Source organism: Dipodomys ordii, unplaced genomic scaffold, assembly GCF_000151885.1.
Source record: "Dipodomys ordii isolate 6190 unplaced genomic scaffold, Dord_2.0 Scaffold88, whole genome shotgun sequence".
Lineage (NCBI taxonomy): Eukaryota > Metazoa > Chordata > Mammalia > Rodentia > Heteromyidae > Dipodomys > Dipodomys ordii.
The window spans coordinates 4,709,344-4,725,404 of NW_012267304.1; the positions used below are offsets into that span (position 1 = coordinate 4,709,344).

Here is a 16,061-nt window from a genome sequence, read left to right on the forward strand (position 1 = left end):
TGTCATTGGTTAGTATAAATATAAATATAAACACACACAAATACTAGGCAACGCTTGAAGAGCCTTCAGATGATGAGAGACCAGAGGGATCATTCAGTCCCAAAGTTTTTAAGTCCTTTTTAGCAATGATGAGGGAGTCAGGGGACAATATGTTGTATACAGAGGACAACATCTATCTCCAATGCCAGGTTGTAAAGTGGGCTACACTAAATTAGGGGATCTCACTTCTAACTTTAGTGTCTGCTGTCAAGTGGGACATTGAGCAAATGATGTGACTTGTCCCTTTTGGAGCTCTACGTCAGTCATTTTATAAAACATGAATACTATTTTTACTATCTAATTCATAGTATTATAGGGGGAATCATTAGTCTTCCTCCATTTAAATTCCACAGGTCATTGTAATCATCCCTGGCATATACTCGCAACTCTCTTGCCACTATCTTACTTTCTTTGCTTACTTAGATAAATTACATTTTGGATCGAATCTCATTCTCCACCGAATTTACGCCTGTTCCCATGCAAGTATATCTGGAAAGCTGCATAGAAATGCTGAGTGTCTTGTTTCCATATTGCCCAGAAAGCTCCCTGAATTAGTCTATTTAGCCTTCTCTTCTTAGTTTCCTACCATATTCTCTCTTATCAGACCACCAATGCTTCTCTTACATCCTTATTCTCAAATGATGACTTGGCTTACTCTTTTTGTACAGAAAACAGGCACAATCCAAAGAGAATCTCCACATAAGTCCACTATATCTACCTACTTACTTGTACTTTGTGGCCATGTGCTTAACTAAGAAGTCCTCTGACAGAATGGACTGGCCATGTTCCAAGCTAAGCCTTCTGCCTACTATACCTTTGTTTATACATGGGCATTCAGGCACTGTGGCTCAAGTGGTAGAGTGCGAGCCTTGAGCAAAAAGCAGCTCTGGGACAGTGTGTAGGACCTGAGTTCAAGCCCAGGACTGGCAAAAAATCTAAAAGTAAACATACTGGATGATAAAAGACAAAAAATACACTTGGTCATAATAAATTATACTGGTCTCTAGATATTCAGAGTGAGACCAAAGGAGGATATTCTTAGGAGAGGAGCACAAAGACTCAAAAGCTATGTACATATGATCATATAAAATGGTATTTATCTAAATTAACTCCTCCAAATGCAAAGAACAGGGGTTTTGTTCCCCTTGGTGCTGTTTTTGCTTTCTCTACCTTTTGTCTTGTTTGTAAGTGTATCTGGAGAGTATAAAGGAGAGCACAGAAATGTTGGGACAAAGGATGAATAAATGCTGCAGTGATAATCATTAGGCACTATGTTTAAAATGAACTATACATCTCAGAGTGGGATGGGAGGGAAAAACTGGGAGAAACAAGGAAGAGGTAAACACTATTCAAAAAGAAATGAACTCGCTCTCTCTGCTCTTTTCTAGCTCTTTCTCAGCTCTTTCCTTCTCTTCTCTTTCCCAGCTCTCTTCTCTTTCCTAGCTTTCTCTTTCCCACCTCTTTCCCAGATGCTTTCTTTTCTATCTCTTTTCTCTCTTTTCTAGCTCTTTTCTCTCTCTTTCCCAGCTCTCTCTCTCTTTCCCAGCTCTTTCTTTCCCAGATCTCCCAGATCTCTTTCCCAGGCCTTTCCCCACCGTGTGGAGGACCAAGATGGCCTGGTGCCAGCCGGAACGATGAATAAACCTGAATACCACGTGTGTGGTACTGTTCTTACTCGGCTACCTCTTTTTAAAAACCTAACATAGATGACAACAAATACCACCCAATAGACTGCTTCACCCAGTGAAATGGAAGGCCAAGTGCTTCAATGCTTAAGAGTCTCCTCTACAAGAAAGACAAGCCAAAAGAAAGAGCCAGAGTGGAGCATGCATGAGCCATCAAGCAATCAGCACCAAGTCCAAGCAAGGAGATATGGGAGGAGCCTTGTGCTATAAAAAACTGCCCTCCAAGATGACTCCAATGGACTCCTCTTTGAAGCCCCTCAATAAATGGAGAATCTTGCTATTTTCCTTTGCTGCTCATTTTCAAATAAATCTGATCTGTCTGCTTAAAAAAAAAAAAAGAAATGAACTCATTACCTGACATAACTGTAACCTCTCTATATATCACCATTACAACCATTACAACAACAATTAAAAAAGAATTAAATAGCTGGGCAATGGTGGCTCACGCCTGTAATCCTTGCTACTCAGGAGGCTGAGATCAGAGGATCACAGTTCAAAGCCAGCCAGGTCAGGCAGGAAAGTCCATGAGACTCTTATCTCCAATAAATCACTCAAAAAACCGGAAGTGGTGCTGTGGCTCAAGCAGTAGAACACTTGCCTTGAGCTGAAGAGTGCAGGGACAGCACCCAAGCCCAGAGTTCAAGCCCCACGACCAACCAAAAAAAAACAAAAAAACAAAAAAAAAGAATTAAATAAAATCTACCCATACTACATACTACACATACACATACCATTTCTCAAAATGGATTAAAGACCTTAGCATCAAACCTGAATCTCTGAAACTACTGCAGGACAGAGTAGGAGAGACACTTGAATTTATAGGCACAGGTAGGAATTTCCTGAACAGAATCCCAGGGTCACAACAAATTGGAGAGAGACTCGACAAATGGGACTGCCTTAAAATAAAAAGTTTCTGCACAGCTAAAGTCATAGCAACCAAGAGCTAGAAAGACAGCGAACTAACTGGGAAAAAAATATTTACCAGCAATATTATCAGACAAAGGGTTAATATCCAGTATATACAGGGAGCTCAAAAAACTAATCCCTCCCAAACCTAACAAACCAATTACTAAATGGGCAAGGGAACTAAAGAGAGACTTCTTAGAAGAAGAGATAAAAATGGCAAAAAAAAAAAAACCACATGAGGAAATGTTCACCATCCCTGGTTGTAAAGGAAATGCAAATAAAGACAACCCTGAGATACCACCTTACCACAGTCAGAATAGCCCACATCCTAAAGTAGGCCAACAACAAATGCTGGAGGGGATGCGGAAAAAGAGGAACCCTATTACACTGGAAAGCAGTCTGTAGGGTCCCAAAGCTAAATATTGTCCTCCCTTATGACCCAGCCATACCTCTTCTAGGCATCTATCCTGAACAACAGGACCAGTATACAAGGACACATGTACTGTTCACAATAGCCAGGATATGGAAACAACCCAGATGTCCCTCCATAGATGAATGGAACAAAAAATTGTGGTATCTATACACAATGGAATATTATGCAGCCATTAGAAAGGACAAAATAATGGCACTTGCACGGAAATGGATGGAGCTAGAAGAACTCATGTTGAGAAGGTAAGCCAAGAACAAAGAAACAAATGGCACATGGTCTCCCTGATAAGTGGATGATATAAATCCAAAACTTAAGGTGATGTGACAAAATTAACAAGGCTTAAGAAACAAAGGACTTCCACTCATTTGGTAGAATCATTACTAAATGACCCCATGCTGCTGATCACATATATGGTATATATGTGCACAATGGAGGGAAACCAGGAGGAGGACACAGAACTAGAGAGAATCAGGGGAAAACCTACAACAGCGGGACCCATCAGCTGCACTGGACATTGATCAAAACGAACTAAGCAACTCAATGGCAGCAATGGGAGGGAGGGAATGAGTGGGAAAGAGAACAGCTGACGCTATGGGGAAAAAAAAAAAGAAAATGTACCTATCACCGAATGTGGAAGAAATAACTGTATTGTCAAAGCTCATAGAACTCATAAATGTTATAGACCACGATAGACAATTTGCCCCATGAAAGTTAGAATATGTTTGTGACTTTAAGCATCACTATCCCACAATACTGTGAAATTGGGACATTATGTAATCACTTAATCACAATAAAGAATTTGAAACAAAAACAAAAAAAAACTTCCTATTAAGCATTTGCCAAGTCTCACATATATTATTCTGCTTAACCTTTCCAGAAACCCCATTAAGGTATTGCCCGCATTTTACAGATACAAGGGACTGAAGAGATAAAGTAACTTGGCAAGGTTAGCAAAGCTAGTAGGGATTTGGACCCAGGCCTAATTTTCAAGCCCATTCTTTTTCTATCGTCTGTTATCCTGGAATAATCTAAATAGGTAAAAGTGGCAAACTATGTATGAAGAAATCCTGGCCAGAATTTTGAGACTCATACGTCTTTATCCTAAGGATAGATCTCTGTCACATGTCTAAAAGACCTTGGATGTTTTAGTAAAGAATCATATACAATTGTACTAGATTGTACTGTATTTTCCTTGGATGGCTGGGAAGGTGGCTCAGTGGTGTATTTTCCTTGGAAATCAAATTTAATGATAAGTGTTTCATTCCAGTTACTTCAAACACCCTGAGATAGGTTAAACACAAAAAGCATTAGTGATACATGAAGCTCTAGTGCCAAAAATAAAAACACACTATATATTGATTAAAGTCTGAATTTAAAGAAGAAAGCATCTCCACCAGAAGCATGTGACACACCACCAATTTAAGAAAGAGAAGGAAAAAACTAATAAAAATTCAAGTAGATTAATAGCAAGTTTTTTTTATTCAAGTTTGAACAAATAAACTGAACCAAGCAAGGACTGCATGTGCCAAGTTGAAACACATAGTAGTGAGTAATTTTATCTAGCTTTTATTTTCATTAAGATCTTATGAAAATATTAAATGTCTTTGAAAAATCTTTGATTCAGTGCATTAGTGTTATTTTTTGAAATATTTTCATATCATACATCATTAATTTTAACTTATGTGCTAAATAATCGGCCTTATGAAAAGGATTAGTTGTAGCTATCAAATATCAAATCAGAAATTGATTATAAAAGTTGCAAAGGATTAAACAGCTATAAATACCTGTTATGGTTTAATAGATTATATTTCTAAATAGATGTTGCATCACTGAGACTCTTACACAGGGTGGAGTGCTTTTATCAAAACTATTTTCTTTCACACACTACTAAAAGCTTCTAAAATGACACAAAGCACACAAGAGCAAGCTCAAACACTGTTCTTTTACAGGAAAAAAGTATAACAGTTACACTTAGCAAATGAAATCAAACTACAGAGACACATTACAACATAATTAATTTCATACTTTAGTACTAAAACTTACCAAATGTTAACATTTTAATAAATTAGAGGCATTAAGAATAGCTAAAAAGATCTCTTGCTGTCAGATCATTCTACCATGAAACACATATCAAACACCCACTGCCTTACCTGACTGTAATTGTACTGTAAATAAAATACGAAAACCAACCCTAGGATAAATATATTCTAGATGTCCTACACCAGCATGTTCTACTTTTTCATAGTTATTTTCACTCAAATAATCTCACTACTCTGACTGATCCTTGCATGTATGTCTCACAAAGTTAATCAACACTGTTTAGTTTATCACCTGGAGAGCTATTAACTGTTGAAGTCGCCATCCTGCCAGTCTCTTCCCAGCTTTTCCAAGCAAAGAAAACACCCCAGCAGCCATGATAAAGGTGCTATTTCATGCTCTAGTGTAAGTTCCTTCCCTCTTGCAATGCCTTAAGAACATCCCCAGCATGCATCAGGTGTTTTTTCTAGGTCATAGCTTGGTACAATTGGGATCCTATCTCTTTATGTTGAAATTCTGAGGTGTAAGAGAAAATGCTCCTGCCTACACACTTTACATACACGGTGTATGATTATATATCTAGTTCTCATTTTAAGTGTGTCTAATAGAGAAACTGGATGTTAAAACATAGATATCTCATACTGGGAATTGACTGCATACAATTTAATCCAAATGAATTCTGAAGTCACAGTTCCACTTTTGCCTTTTTGGCGGTTAATTGGAGATAAGTCTCATGTACTCTTCTGCCCAGGCTATCTTTGAAACTTGATCCTCAGGACTCAGCCTCCCAAGTAGCTAGGATTGTAGGTGGGAGCCATTGGTACCTGACTAAGCCATTTCTTCTAAGACTATAATTCAGCTGTCTAAGCACCCTAATGTAAAACTGTACTTTTTTATAGCTCAATCTGGTCAAGTATAAAGTATATCTTATAAATAAACCTAATAAAAAGAACTCAAAGACTGATAAATCTGTTGAGGACTGAGCATTTACACTCAATTTTCATAAGAGAAGGGCATATCCCAAAGATAGGAAATGATTCTAAAAGGTCAGTTTTATCCTTAACATTTCATTATTGGTATGTCTGACGTTTCAGAAATTAATAAAATATTTGCAGAAAAAGGAATCAACACATAATCAAACACACTAAAGTTAACATTTCCATGTTAGGAACAGAAATAAATTCCCTGCTGTTCTGTCTTCTCATTTATGTTTACAGGCCCCAAGCTTCACTATAGTGAGCGAGGCAAAACTGGTCTTAAAGGGAGAGTGTTATTTCCATTTTGAGATGCATTTTGGAGTAGCTGAAGCAGCAAAGCTATGACAACTAATGGAGGACATCCAAAGTATCACAAAGTAATATCTGCAAACTCCTTCACGTAACTGGTCAGGTGTACTGACAAAGCTTTTGCTCTTCATCTTTCAAGTTTTTCACACCTTCTAGTCAGTCTAGATTGACCAACAATTTGGATTGGCCAACACTAATCACTAAAGGCCATTATAAATATCCATTCATATGTGTAGGTATGTGAGTATTAGAGAGAAAGTAGTATTCTCTGTGGGAAAGTAAGTGCAGAGGCTCTTACAATGGCTCCAGTCTGTATTTTTCCCAAAGAAAATGCTAACCTTATTGATATAGCTTAATTCAGAGAAAACTAATTCTGGTTGCTGATCAAAGTCTGTGGCCATATTTAAAATTCTTCTAATACAAATTAATCAGTGGACTTTGCCACTTGGCTAGTTAAGTCTTTTGACTTCATATATTTTGTTTTTGTAGTACTGGAGCTTGAATCCAGGGCCTCCTGCTTGCTAGGCAGATGCTCTACCACTTAAACCATGCCCCCGGTATTCTTTGCTTGGTTGGCTCAGGGTAACAGGTAAGAACTGCAAGAAGTGGGAGGTGAGTGACTGACAGGCTCAAGGTTTTACTGGGGGGACAGACCTGTGGGGCTGCTCCAAACAGGAGTGAAGGCTGCAGCAGCAGTGCACAGGTATGAGCAGAATATAAGCAAAATTTTAGGATGCAGTCAGAAGGATCACCATGCCAAGCTTAATGACTAAGGTAGAATCTCTCAAATCTTTTACTTGGGCTGATCTCCAACTACAATCCTCCCAATCTTCATCTCCCAAGTAGCTAGGATTATAGGCATGAGACACTTTCCCTGGCCTCTTTGAATTTATGTATAATTGGAAATCAAAATTACTTATTAGCACACAAGAACTACTAGAACTTCAGATTTGATAATCTAGTATATACTAAAAGCAATTCTCAGAAGACCAGAAATACTAGAGATACAGCACCTAAGCTACTGGGCTGTCAGATCTGGAACAAATTAAATAGCTCCTCAATGTCTGATTTCTTGTCTGTAAAATAAATCTGAATGCAAATTTTAAGATGCCAAGGCTAATTAAAATTTTTACAATACTGGAAGGGGAAATTTCAGAGCTGCCACTTTTTTAGCCAGGTATCTACTTTTAAAAAGCCCTATTTACCCTCACCATCATTTTATAAAATAAACAGTAGATTCATCTCCTCAAAATTAGGATACAGTTGAAAATATTTAGTATTAAAAAGACAAACTTCATGACCTAGTATTCTGCTTTTCCCCATTTCACTAGGCAGTCATGGTTGGAAAGTCAACCTTTGGGAACCACTAGACTACATCTTTTCAAGGCTCAAATAGTATGATTTTTAGTTTTAATGCTCTTTGGTGTTTCTTTTTTAATTTAAATAAGGTTGAGGAACATAAGGCTATGGGATGTTGAAGGCTCTCAAGATTATTTGGCACATGATGAATCAGAAATATATCCTACTTACTGCCAGTGGGAAGCCTATGTGCCTATATTGATAAATTTGCATGGCTGGCAAATAATTAAAAATATCCAAAGGCCCTTAGCAGGAAAATGTTTACATACTCCTGAGTAGATGTGTCAGTGAAAGACAGTGCAAATATAAACTGATACTTAAATGAGTTTGAGATATAGTCACTGAAATAGAATAAGCTTCAAATTACTGAGACAAATATAAACTGCTAGAGATATGACTATTCTATAATGAATGGTTGCTATCAAGCCCACTTTACAGATCAGGAAACTGAGGCAATGGGATACTAAGAAGTTTGTCAAATACATACAGCTGATGTGCCAACGTAGTGAGAACTGGAATTCCTATCTAGGCCACCGTTTTTTGATTATGACTCAAAGAGAATTTGTTTGGATTTTGATTACCATTTCCCTTTTTATAATGAGTGGCAATTATTTAAATTTTATTTTATTTATTTATTTTTCTGTTGGTTGTGGGACTTGAACTCTGGGCCTGGTTCAGCTCAAGGCAAGTGCTTTACCACTTGAGCCACGGAGTCACTTCCAGTTTTCTGAATGGTTTATTGGAGATAAGAGTCTCAAGGACTTTCCTGTCCATGCTGGCCTTGACCTACGATTCACATCTCTCATCCTCCTGAGTAGCTAGGATTACAGGCATGAGCTACCAACCCCCAACTATTTAAATTTTAGAAATTACGTAAGGTAAAATGTTTTCCCATTTTACTTTTCCAAATTTTACCTTTTTAACATCATTCTAAATATTGGTAGTGTTTTCCAGTATAAAAAGAGTCCAGATGCCAGTTAGTATAGTTCCTAAACTTTCTCAGGAAGTCAATATAATTAAGAATTTAGAATTTCTAAAGGGCACATACTTACAGATATCCTCTTTTCCTTTTAGAAGAACAATATATATCTTCTGTTAAATCAATCTGTAGTAAGAGAAAACACATATGAGTACAGTGTCATGAGAAATTAATCTCTGAAGAAAAAGGTCAAGTTATTTCATGTTCCTATGTCTCTAGCTCAAGTTTGACTGGGCACCAAGGGCAAAAGAAGGGGCTACTTAAGATTAGTGCTTAAGAGTAGCAGTGCTATAAGGATCTCAATAAGTAATCTGACTCAGACACCAAGAGACGGTATAGTCCAATTGTACAAGAAAGCAGCAACACACAGAAGTCATGTATTTTTATTTAGTCCTCTGGTTTTACCAGAGTCAGGCCCATAGAAAGTTTAGAGACACTCTATGAACAGCTGAACACAGCAAACTAGTTTATCTACCAAGAAAGGCATACTCACTCTCAAATGTTTGCAGACAACTTGCTAATTTTCCCATCAAAACCCCCAAACAAAATATCTCCCTTTAACTAGGTATCACTGGCTCAAAATGGTTTTCCTAGGGCTGGGAAGGTGGCTCAGTGGTAGAGCGCTTGCCTTGCATGCATGAGGCCCTGGGTTTGATTCCTTAGCACCACATAAGCAAAAGGAAAAAAGCCAGAAGTGGCGCTGTGGCTCAAGTGGTAGAGCGCTAGCCTTGAGCTGAAGAGCTGAGGGACAGCGCCCAGGCCCAGAGTTCAGGTCCCATGACCGGACCCAAAAAAAAATGGTTTTCCTAGCTACTTAGGAGGCTGAGATCTGAGAATCATGATTCAAAGCCAGCCTTGGCAGAAAAGTCCATGAGATTCTTACCTCCAATTAACTACCAAAAGCCAGAAATTGCATCGTAGCTCAAAGTGGTAAAACACCAACCTTTAACATAAAAGCTTAGAGACAGCACCCCTTTCAAGCCTCAGGACCATCACAAAACAAAAATTTCCTTTAAACAGTGCAAAGTTTCATCTACTGAGGGACATCTGGGTTGGTTCCATATCTTAGCTATGGTAAATAATGCTGCAATAAACATAGTTGTGCTGGTAGCTTTAGTGTGGCCTTGTTTGTGATCATTTGGGTAAATGCCCAAAAGTGGGATTGCTGGGTCATAGAGGAGCTCTTTGTGGAGCCTTTTGAGGAAACTTCACACTGCAAAGTGGTTGATCAAGTTTACGCTCCCACCAACAATGCAGTAGAGTTCCCTTCTGTCCACATCCCCTCCAGCATCTGTTGTTATTAGATTTCTTGATTATAGCCATTCTAACTGGGGTGAGGTGGTTTCTCAATGTTGTTTCCATTTGCATTTCTTTTATGGCTAGAGAGGTTGCGCATTTCTTCATGTGTCTATTGGCCATCCTTCTTTCCTCTCAGTAGATGAATGGATCAAGAAAATGTGGTATATATACACAATGGAATTCTATGCTGCCATCAGAAAGAATGACATTGCCCCATTTGTTAGGAAATGGAAAGACTTGGAAAAAATTATATTAAGTGAAGTAAGCCAGGCCCAAAGAAACATAGGTCCAATGGTTTCCCTTATTTGCAATAACTAGTATATGTCTAAGACAAGCAGAAAAGGTCAGATGAGTTAGGTGAAATGAACCCCAAGATAAGGACACAAGTGGTTTTTTTCTTTCTTGCTATTGTTCGTAACATATTTAGAAAGTGATTGTTTTGTTGCTTTGTATGTCCTTCCCCCACGGTATAATCCCTGTTTTCACAGTATTTGATGTTGTTATACTTTGGGGAGGGGAAGGGAAAAAAACAAATTGTTAAAATAGGGATATAGGTGGACCCATTGCAACAATGAGATGTACAAAATGCTATGTTGAAAAACGAACTTCACAACTTTGGTGGGGAGAGGAGGTGTAGTCATGGAGATGGGAGGGTAGAGATGGTAAGGGAAAAACAAAGGAGGAGGCAACAGTGCTTGATAAGAAATGTATTTATTACCTTGCTCATGTAATTGCAACCCCTCTGTACAGTATTTTCACAATAAAAAACTTATTAAGTAAAAAAAAAAACAGTGCAAAGTTTGTTGCAGCACTGGTCTAAATAAAAACATAAGAACTTTCCTCAAGTCATGAATAGATAGATCATGGTTTAAACATCAATTTATGGCTGACCTCCTTGGGACAATGAAGGAGAAAAGCAGTTAGCATCTGAATATTTAAAACACTCAAGATACATATTTTATATTGCATACCTACAATTCAACCTTCACATGACTGTAATCCCCACACTACCTAGCTAGTGCTGGTACTAATTGGAGTCATTTATTTTCTCCTTTGGTACCTTTATAATAATGAAGCAAAGAATAACTTGTACCCAGATCAATCACTAAGCCATGGTGCCTTTTATTCTATTTCAGACTATTTTCAACTTTAAATTAATATCCTTAATCTATTTTGGAGAAGAGAGTGTTGGAGATTGTATCAGTATGAGACTAAATACAAATGATTAAGACTATTTATAAACAAGTAATATGAGTTAAAATTTTTTTCTCCCATTTGCTTTTTTTCACACAAAGGAGAGAACCCCTGCATAAACATTAAAATAAAGTCTACACAGTTCACAAGGTGAACAATGAAAAATGTGAAAAACTTCACTATTCTATATTAAAATTTTGTATTTGCTGCAGATAATTCTGACAACTAAAAAAAAAATCAATGGTAAAACTTCCTTCTATAGAATCATTTCCAGATCTATAGGTGACAAGAGGATGGGAAAGGAATGTTAAACCATCTACTAGTTTCCTTAATTTGGAAAATGGTTCCATGAACAAACATTTGCAAAGAATAATCAATATTTTACTCTGGGTATATGAGATGAAGAAACTGGTGAGGAAGATGAAGGGTCAGAGAACTGCCTCAGTCTGACAAATATTTCAGCCTCAACCTTTTATTTCTCTCTAGTCTCACACCCCAAATCAGTTGCAAAGAAGTTAACTCCTAGAGATGAAGACAAAAGAAAGACAAAATGTTTCGCTAATGCCTACAACCTTCAAGGCCAATTGATCATAGGAAAAAGGAGTTCAGAGTATTACTCACAGGCAGTACACATGCTTAGCATATTCCACCCTAGGTTTGATCCCTGGCAAGGAAAAAGAAAGATTAAGAAATGAAAGAAATGCTACTCATGAGAGGAAATCAAATCACAATATCTAACCTAGCCCAGTGGAATATTTTTGTTTATATGCTAAGTACCAGAACTTAAGTTCAGAGACTCTCACTTACACTAGGCTTTTTCATTCACAGCTAGCACTCTACCACTTGAGCCACACCTCTAGTATAGTATTTTGCAGATTAATTAAAGACAGAATCATATGGCTGACATTAAACTATTATCCTCCAGATTTCAGCATCGTAAGTAGGTAGGATTACAAACAGGCTTGAGCCATGGAAGCCAGGCTGGAGTTTTTCTATAAAACAACAATGAAAGTCCAACTGACCATGCACTCCATTCTCTCTACCCACCCCACTTCAAATCAGTAATGTCCTCTATAAAGTCATTCTATTAAAATACATTGAATGCATAATTTAATATAAAAGACCTAAGCAGATTGCCACCATACAGGTTCTATTTACAAATAATCAGGGACAGGATTAATTTGGCTAAAATTATACTGAAAATTTTTCACTTTTATGGATACACAAATATTTTATAAAATAAGGAAGTTGAAATGTCTTAACATAGCCCATTTTTAAGCTTGGACCAAAGTCCACAGTGAACAGGAGAGTAAAAAGTGACTTTCGAAAAAGCAAAACATGATGCAAATACCAGAGTGTTGCTTAACTTCAAATAACCATCATATTTGGAGACATTCTGAAAAACAAACCATTAACATGTTTGCTTTGGACCTTCACTTTAAATAACTTGGTCTATTAACCAATACTTTGAAAACATTCTCCCAGAAGTAAGGTCAATACTAAACTTGTGATAGTATCTGTTGGAAATGTTTTAAGCATGATTAATCAATCATGCTCCTGAAATTTATGGCTCAAAACGAATCTTAATATATTTGAAAAAGGATGTTCAAAAGAGTGGAAAATATTAATAAACTCATTAGCACATAATGTTCAAATCTAAAAGTAAATTCTACCAAGACCTTTTGAAAAAGTTTCCTAAGTAACTAATAGTTCTTAGCTGAATGCCAGTGTCTCATACAACCCTAGCTATCAAGGGGCTGAGATCTGGGAATTACAATTCAAAGCCAGCCCTGGAAGAAAAGTACAAAAGTCCTTGTGGCTCTCTCCAATTAACCACCCAGAAGGTGGAAGTGGAGCTGTGGCTCTAGTTGAAAAGGGCTTATACTTGAGCAAAAAAAAGCTAAGGGACAGTACCCTAGGCCTGAGTTCAAACCCCAGTACCAACACACAAAAAATTATATATATATATATATATATATATATGTTTATATATATATAATATGTTTATATATATATATATATATAAACATATTAAGTCTTGTCTTAGAAGTATATATTAATTGCCCATTAAATGAAAACTATTATAGTAGAATAGTCTACAAATCTAGTTATTGCTGGGTGATAAATATAAGTGAATTTTATGTTTTATTAATTTTATACACTTTTCTATTTTTGTGCTGATTTAGTATCTTTCAAATTTACCATAAATAAAAATATTTAAAGCTAATGTTTAAAAAAACATGAAGGAAGATGAAAATGACAAGCCAGTCAAACCACTGGAGGATACCTTTCAGATTTTAAGCTATGAGAGAATTTTTTCCTTTCCACTGAAGAACATACATGTATGAAAATGGTTAGAACTTAATGGGACACTTCCTTTTTATATATTAAAACATAGTGAAGGAAGGTTAAAACTCAAGTAGGACAAACAATTATGTAATATGCATGTGTAGATTGTACAGAAGATGAAGATAAATCCCAAGATTAGCACAGACTAGGATGCTACCTCATGGAACAAGCAGATAATGTGTGTGTGTGTGTGTGTGTGTGTCTGTCTGTCTGTCTGTGTGTGTGTGTCTGTCTGTCTGTCTTGTGCACATGTGTATCCCCTAGGGTTTAAGCTCAACTCAAGGCCTAGGTACTAATCCTGAATTCCTTTGCTCAAGGCTAACTGTCTATCACTTGAGAGCCACAGCTCCACTTCTGGCTTTTTTGGTAAAGTCTCATGGATTTTTCTGCCAAGGCTGGCTTTGAATTGTAATTCTCAGACCTTAGCCTCCTGTAGTTAGGATTATAGACATGAGCCACCAGCACTCAGCCAAATAGAAAATTTTTTAAATATTTTTTTTTCAAAATATCCAAACATTACAAAATACATTAAATAAAGGTAAAATCGTCTTCATTTGGTCATTTTAAAAGACAGTTTTTAATTTTGGCAGATAACCTTGAAGCCTACAAATATTCTAATATATACTCACACACAAACAATTTTTAAGCAAAATATGGAATCACACTATGTATACAGGTTTGTAACTTGCTCTTAAAATCTGATTCTTTTACATGGCATAGTGTGCTGTATAACAAAATCACAATTAAGTCTAAGCAATGTTTTTATTGGTGGATGTTTTGAACTAGTCCCATTATTAGAAATATAGTAATAAACATCCCTATTGTCATATTTATGCCAGTACTTGCAGAATATATATTTCTAGCATACATGCAGAGTTTCAAAGGTATGATCATTTTAGATTTTTAGTCTGTTAAAATTGCCCTTCATCTAAGGAAATGGGAACATGAGGTTTGTTTACTTGTTGTTTTGTTTTTCCTATGTCTTGTTTGTTCATTTATCTGTCTTTGGGATGGGAAGGTGAACACAGAAATGAAGGGACTAAGGTAAACTAATGCAGCAGTGGTACTCACTAGATACTATGTTGAAAGTGAACTGTACAACTTGTGGGCGGGAACTGAAGAGAAAACTGGTAGAGCAAGAGGGAAGGGTTGACATTGTTCAAAAAGAAATGTATTCATCACCCAATTTATTTAACTAGCTCTTCTGTACATCACCTTAAAATGCTTTAAAAAATTAACATTCAGGCTGAGTGAGGGTACCTGATGCCTATAATCCTAGCTCCCACACAGAAGGTTGAGATCTGAGGATTTTAATTCAAAGCCAGCCCAGACATAAAAGTCCATGAGATGCTTATTTCCAATTTAACCAACAAAAAGCCAGAAGTGGCCCAAGTGGTATAATACTAGCCTTGAGAAATAAAATAGCTTAGGAACAGAATCCAGGCCGAGTTCAAACTCCAGAACCAGCACAAAAAAAAATGTCCTTCAGATTTATGATCAGCTAGTGACACCCAATGGCAATGAGCAAATCAAGCACCCAGATCTTGGGTACCAATTAAAGGAACCACAACCGTATGGAGTAGTTAACTACAGAACCAAGTAGGAAAAGTAGTGAGCCTGGTGTTGTCTTGTGCCAAAAAGTAAAGGAAGTGCTTTAAAAGAAAGCACATATCAAATGGTCATGGGGGGAGGGGGAGGAAGAAGTCCTAATGATCAAAGCTGTTATAGTTTGAGCAACAAAATAACTAATGAGGGTTGGGAAGGTGGCTCAGTGGTAGAGCGCTTGCCTTGCATGCATGAGGCCCTGGGTTCAATTCCTCAGCACCACATAAGCAAAAAAGAAAAACGCCGGAAGTGCCGCTGTGGCTCAAGTGGTAGAGCACTAGTCTTGAGCTGAAGAGCTGAGGGACAGCGCCCAGGCCCAGAGTAAGACGGGATAAACAAATGAGGCAGAGAGGACAAATTGTCCTAATAGAAAAATTCTAATGTAGAAAGAAAGGAAATAGAAAATTTCTATTAGAATTTCACAGGAAAAAAAGTGAATTCTAACACTAGTGGGCAACAGTTCAAACTGAAAACTAATGTCTTCAAGTATCTCCCTAAATATGTACTAATCCACAGAAGTTAAAGGTTTCAATATTTCTTTATTACAAAGGGAATACATTACTTACTACTTTATAATGATAGCCTAGGTAATGAATGTTATCATCAGCAGTTAGAAAGTATATCAGCATCATGTAAACTGAAACATGATGCACTGAGAAGAGTCCAACATTATTATTTCCATGGAATTTAGAATGGGAAAACAGTTGGGCTGGGAAGATGGCTCAGTGTTAGAGTGTTTGCCTTGCATGCATGAGGCCCTGGGTTCAATTCCTCAGCACCACATAGGCCCAAAGAAAAAAGCCAGAAGTGGTGTTGTGGCTCAAGTGGTAGAGCGCTAGCCTTGAGCTGAAGAGCTGAGGGACAGTGCCCAGGCCCAGAGTTCAGGCCCCACG

At 37.3% G+C, this 16,061-nt stretch overlaps 1 protein-coding gene across 7 annotated transcripts in view; it reads right to left on the reverse strand.

Moving 5' to 3' along the window:
• Positions 1 to 16,061, reverse strand: part of Acsl4 (acyl-CoA synthetase long-chain family member 4) — a 99,758-nt gene that overhangs the window by 49,617 nt on the left and 34,080 nt on the right. For all 7 annotated transcript variants that reach the window (XM_013025876.1, XM_013025871.1, XM_013025873.1 and 4 more), the window contains one exon: positions 8,795 to 8,847. The gene's annotated coding sequence lies outside the window, so the exon portion shown is untranslated. The remainder of the gene's footprint in view (positions 1 to 8,794; positions 8,848 to 16,061) is intronic.